The following is a 6,265-nucleotide window of genomic DNA, read 5'->3' on the forward strand; positions in this document are numbered from 1 at the left end:
GATCAGTGAGGTAGGGGGGAGCAAGGTTGTGGAGAGCTTTAAATGTTAAGAGCTGTATTTTGTATTGTATTCTGTAGTTAACAGGGAGCCAGTTAAGTTGAGAGAGAATAGGTGTAATATGTTCAGTGGATTTAGAACAGCGGGTTATTATCCTGGCAGCAGAATTTTGAAGAAGTTGTAAGCGATGGATACGTTTTTGTGGGATGCCAGGTAGAATAGCATTACGGTAATCTATACGTGAGGTGACTAGGGCATTAACCAATACTTCAGTACTGTGTTGCATAAGAACAGGACAGAGTCTGGAAATGTTTCGGAGATGGAAGAAGGCAGTCTGAGAAATGTTACTTATATGGGAGGAATTATTTAATAATAATAATTATTATTATTTAATAATTGTCATTATTAGTGTGTAAATGGATATAAATAATTGCATTTAAACGATTCGCCAAAATCTGTTGTATGTAAACGATACTGTTTTAAACGTTTTTGTTTCTTCATCAGAAAACCCGGTTTCCAAGTTTACCTGTACTGTATTAGTTTAAAATGGCACTTTTGCCACTCGCAATATGGCGTACGCGCTGACGTATCGTGTCGACAGGGTAACACAGTGAATACGGCGTCTATCTACTGTATATATGTCTATGGTCATTGTCGACCAGCCGGATCAGCGCTGTCGCTACCCGATCTGCGTGCCTACCCAATGGGCAAAGACAACCAGCGCATGCGCAGAACATTACTATTACGACCCTGCCCGATCTGCGTTTTTCTACTTCGCGACACGAGTCCCCATCCGATTTGCTTCGCGCACGCGCTCTCTGCTTAATTAAAATTTATTTCACGACGCTGCCCGATTTGTTCTGCGCATTTCTAATGTTTTACGACACACGTCAATCGTCAGGTTTGAATTGTATTTGCGAGTCATTTTTGTGTTGACGTTTATCTCCGTCTGTAAGTAGACTTTTTACTGAAAAAGATGACAACTTTTGAATTTTATAACGTCTTGGAAGAATATGTGTCGCCTGAAACTCCATTCGAACGAAGAGGGAGCGAAATGAAATACGACGTATGTCTGTGAAATTTATAATGGGTACGTAGGCCCCTATAGCTTTTTGTAAATACATCGTATTGATTAAAAAGGCAGTAAGGATTTTCCTTTTTAGTTGCAATATGACATTTGTAATCTTGTAGTTTAAATGTGAAAGTCGCAGCATTTTCCGTATTTGGATTAATGGATGCATTTAATTTATTTCGTAACACCCTATTTGCATTTGGTGGTGTGTTTCTTTTAACATTTGTTCGCATTTTTCATCTTAAAAGAGTGAACGGCATGCTAATAATTAAGCAAAACAATGTAATCGAGGTGTCGAATTAGGAATAGAATTAGGAGTGCACAACTGACACTCGACCGGTGTAAAGTGTGCCCTCCAAAGCCATCAGTGTTTATTATGTTGATATCAGATTACATCAATACTATAGATTTTCCATAATAAAGTTAACAAAGATATAATGATGAAGGCTAAATTACATACAAGAGTAGCAACAGCTAAGTTATTACAAGAAAACGAGATGCAGATAATAGCATTACAAATTGTTAATGAAGCAGATCAGAATCTTACACGTTTTAATTATTTTAGTGTGTTTTCCGTTTTTAAAAGCTATTTCTAGCGTATTAATGTCCACACAGATGTAACCGAGGGTCTAACGTCCTGAACTTATGAATATGAAATTTATGAAGCAAGGAAACTACAGTTACTCAATTTTCTAACATTGTCTTCAAAATTGTATACAGAAAAAGAACAAGAATTAAACTGAGATATTGGTTTGTCATTCAAGAAAGTAACAGAAATAAATCTTTATAAAACATTTTGGAATAGGAGCAGAAGTAAAAGAAATGTGAGAGGGGATTTGTCTTCATTTGTACATAAACTACATTCTGGCGATATATTAATGTCATACTTATGAATTCATTTGTTAGTTGGGTACTGTTTATTCATAATTTTGAAATGGATTTCTTTAACCTTGCTTGGTAGAAAAAATTCTATGGCAGAAAACGGGCAATTTTAAAATTTATATCCAAAGCCATCAGAGAAGTGTGGTGTGTGTCTGATGTGGCACAATGATAGGCTGGGCACCTGCTGTTGTCATTTGTTTATCATTTAAGATAGATACTTTATTAATCCCAAGGGGAAATTCACATTCTCCAGCAGCAGCATACTGATGCAAAAAAAAAAAATTAAATTAAAGATTGATAATAATGCAGGTAAAAAACAGACAGTAACTTTTTATAATGTTAACGTTTACCCCCCAAGGGTGGAATTGAAGAGTCGTATAGTTTCGGGGAGGAACGATCTTCTCAGTCTGTCAGTGGAGCAGGACAGTGACAGCAGTCTGTCGCTGAAGCTGCCCTTCTGTCTGGAGAGGACACTGTTTAGTGGATGCAGTGGATTCTCCATAATTGATAGGAGCCTGCTTAGCGCCCGTCGCTCTGCCACAGATGTTAAACTGTCCAGCTCCATGCCAGCAATAGAGCCTGCCTTCCTCACCAGTTTGTCCAGGCGTGAGGCGTCTTTCTTCTTAATGCTGCCTCCCCAGCACACCACCGCGTAGAAGAGGGCGCTCGCCACAACCATCTGATAGAACATCTGCAGCATCTTATTGCAGATGTTGAAGGACGCCAGCCTTCTAAGGAAGTATAACTGGCTCTGTCCTTTCTTACATCAGTATTGGCAGTCCAGTCTAATTTATCATCCAGCTGCACTCCCAGGTATTTATAGGTCTGTACCATTTGCACACAGTCACCTCTGATGAGGTGGTCCATGAGGGGTCTGGGCCTCCTAAAATCCACCACCAGCTCTTTGGTTTTGCTGGTGTTCAGGTGTAGGTAGTTTGAGTCGCACCATTTAACAAAGTCATTGATTAGGTCCACATACTCCTCCTCCTGCCCACTCCTGATGCAGCCCACGATAGCAGTGTCATCAGCGAACTTTTGCACGTGGCAGGACTCCAAGTTGTATTGGAAGTCCGATGTATATAGGCTGAACAGAACCAGAGAAAGTACAGTCCCCTGTGGCGCTCCTGTGCTGCTGACCACAATGTCAGACATGCAGTTCCCAAGACGCACATACTGAGGTCTGTCTTTAAGATGTTGGTTTAGGAGGAGTACACACACATACACATTTAACTGAATATAATGTAGAAGACTTGCTCCTTAGAAGTAATCTTCTTTCTTATTGCTGCAGTTAGAACAACAATAACCCTTTATTGTATATATTTTTTTTTTTGGGCGGCACGGTGGCGCAGTGGTAGCGCTGCTGCCTCGCAGTTAGGAGACCCGGGTTCGCTTCCCGGGTCCACCCTGCATGGAGTTTGCATGTTCTCCCCGGTCTGCGTGGGTTTCCTCCGGGCGCTCCAGTTTCCTCCCACAGTCCAAAGACATGCAGGTTAGGTGGATTGGTGATTCTAAATTGGCCCTAGTGTGTGCTTGGTGTGTGGGTGTGTTTGTGTGTGTCCTGCGGTGGGTTGGCACCCTGCCCGGGATTGGTTCCCTGCCTTGTGCCCTGTGTTGGCTGGGATTGGCTCCAGCAGACCCCCGTGACCCTGTGTTCAGATTCAGCGGGTTGGAAAATGGATGGATGGATGTATTTTTTTCTTGACACTACAGGATGCCCGGTGGTAACCAGCCTTCCATGTGGCTGAACAGATGCCAGTGTATCCGAATTCTGAGACACAACTGGATGTCCTTTTCTTCTGCTTTTAAGATTTCCAATTCGAGATGATGTGCAGTTCATGTTAGATTTGTTATTTCTACAGGTAAGACTACTGAGGCTTTCAGTTTCAGAAGTAATTTGTGCACAATTCCTGCAAAGCCACCCCATATTTATTATTTGATCTGTAATATTTTGCTGCCTTGAATACCGTACTGTGTGTCTGCTCACTCTGTCCAGTAACTAACACAGCTTTTTAATTTTTGAATGGAGAGCCTCAGAGTGTGAATCCTCACAAACACAGAGACTGAGGTGCATCAGTCCCAGCAGTCGTTAACAGGGATATTGTTCTGTTTTACAAAATAACATTTATTTTCTTAAATAACTAATTTATAATCTTAAGTTACTGTGCTTTGTTGTTGGATTTTGAAAGAGCTGAGACTTAATTTTAACTTAAAACAAAACTAAGGAGAGAAAAACAAAGATGTTTTCATGTAAGTAATGACACCTGAACACAGCACATTAGAAGTTCAGATATACAGAGATTGTAACACAATATTTACTGTATCCATAATGTAAAAGGAAAAGAATGATGCTACATATGACAATTAAGTTGGGGTTCTTTCAACATCCAACAAAAAACCACAGTAATTTAAAAAAATACTATTAGTCAGACTTTACTCTAAGCAGAACTTTATCTATTGTGATGGTTTACTTTGGTAATAATTGATCTACAGGAGTACCAAGGAAGGAGTTACAGCAATAAGTAAGGGTATACTTTATTAATGTTTGAACTCCATGAGTGAATATCTACTGTGTTTATGTTTTTAACAGTTACAGTGAAGTAGAAGAGTCCGTTCGTGTTATGTGGCAGCAGTTAAAGAAAAAAGGAGAGATGTGTGCCCTGTTGAAGTAGCAGGTGGCACTTCTACAATCCTCCATCTAAACCTCTGCTCTGATCTGCTGTGCCTTTGCCAAGTGATCACGAGGTATTGGCCTTTTTGTTTTTTTTTCTTCTGAAAACTGTCTCACTCTCATTACACTGGCTGCCTGTCTCACGTAGAATTGATTTCAAGGTTCTATTAAATAATTAGAAGGCTTTGAGTATTTTAGACCCTGCCTGTATTTTGGAGTGTCTGCTACCAACATTTCTTTTCTGAAACATTGCTTTGCTTTTTATTCCAAGATCAGCCATAAAAACTAGCAGCTTTCTGCACTCTGGAATGCTTTGCCAATAGAGAAGTGCCAGGCTACAAATGTCAAGCATTTCAAAAAAAACTTCAACAAGCCCACTTTTCTAATTTGGCTTTTTCTTAATTACTTGCATTGGTTGTAATAGATTAGAAATGGTACTGTGTACACTTTGTAAGCTCTGCACTGGGCACTAACCTCTGCTGATTTTCTCTGTTGTTTTTTGTTCCAGTTTATTGCAATGGTGCTCCCCTGCGTCTACACCATCTGTTAAATCAACTCCAACTGCCTATGATAGAAGAAAAGTTCACAAGACGTCCTGAAATGGAATTGTGATTGGAGTGAGACGGCCACAATTATGTATGCTGGGATGTGCAAAGGGGGCTGTGTGGGCTTTGGCTTGGGACCCCCAGAGGTTTATTATCTCTGGCTACCTTGAAAGCTGCAAGTTTGTCTTTGTCCTCAGCCATTTGACCAGGCAGTGTACTTAATACAAAGGACAAGGACCCCTCCATTTGCTTATTTACTTTTATAATACCTTCAATTTTCTTTGTAACTGTATATTTTTGTAGAGCAATTTGAGCAACACTTGTAAGCAAAGGTGATATAAAAATATTATTAGTGAACAAATGTTGCGGGACAGATCAGGAAAAATGTCTACATTTTTAGTTTAAATAGAACAATGTTTTATAAAAATATTGCTGGATAACAACTCTTTGACTCTGAGTAGCATCTTGTTCCTAAAGCTAAAACAGCATTTTTCCTTTTTTGACAAATTTAATGATTCACTTTTATTGTGTTCAAAACCTTGGCTAACATTTTTTTTTAAAATACTAAGGTGAAAGTCTGTAAATATATTTGTGTTCTCCTTCCCTAATAGTTTTTAACACCTCCCCTTGTTGGCCATTTTCATTATAGTTTTGTTCTAGTTAAATGCATTTACCATTTATACATCTTTATGATTACTGAATTTTCTACTCATAATATACATACAGTATATATACATATAAATATAGGTGTGTGTATAATTTTTTTTTGAGAGACATTGTTCGCAGATCTTTTACTTCTGTTTTTAAATGTACCATTTATTTCTTCAATAAAAAATGTATGAATAAGTGTATTGTATTTCCCTTTTTTTAAGTTATAAAAATGAACTGGCTCTGTATCAATATGGGTGAATAAAACCATTGATATGAGACGAGTCTGCACACAAACAGACGTGTGTTATGTTGACTAAACTTGTAAGAAAGAATATCACTGCCCTCTGCCCACATGGTGTTCATCATAAACTGAACTATTTAATGCTGTTTAAATTCTGCTCAGTTAGTGGAGAATATTTTATTTTACAGCTGTTAAAATCAGTTCAGTTT

At 38.7% G+C, this 6,265-nt stretch overlaps 1 long non-coding RNA gene across 3 annotated transcripts; it reads left to right on the forward strand.

The window, feature by feature from the left end:
- Nucleotides 1–746: 746 nt before the first annotated feature.
- Nucleotides 747–5,967, forward strand: LOC114659424 (uncharacterized). 3 transcript variants are annotated; one of them, XR_003717547.2, is made up of 4 exons: nt 958–1,087; nt 3,662–3,810; nt 4,539–4,693; nt 5,128–5,947. It is a non-coding gene; the product is annotated as an uncharacterized LOC114659424 (long non-coding RNA). The 3 variants fall into 3 exon arrangements; XR_007936119.1 differs by lacking the exon at nt 958–1,087 and adding an exon at nt 747–948 and having other exon boundaries at nt 3,662–4,693; nt 5,128–5,967; XR_007936118.1 differs by having other exon boundaries at nt 3,662–4,693; nt 5,128–5,967.
- The last annotated feature ends 298 nt before the right edge of the window (nt 5,968–6,265 follow it).

The sequence above is a fragment of the Erpetoichthys calabaricus genome, chromosome 10 (genome assembly GCF_900747795.2).
Source record: "Erpetoichthys calabaricus chromosome 10, fErpCal1.3, whole genome shotgun sequence".
NCBI classification, from domain to species: Eukaryota; Metazoa; Chordata; class Cladistia; order Polypteriformes; family Polypteridae; genus Erpetoichthys; species Erpetoichthys calabaricus.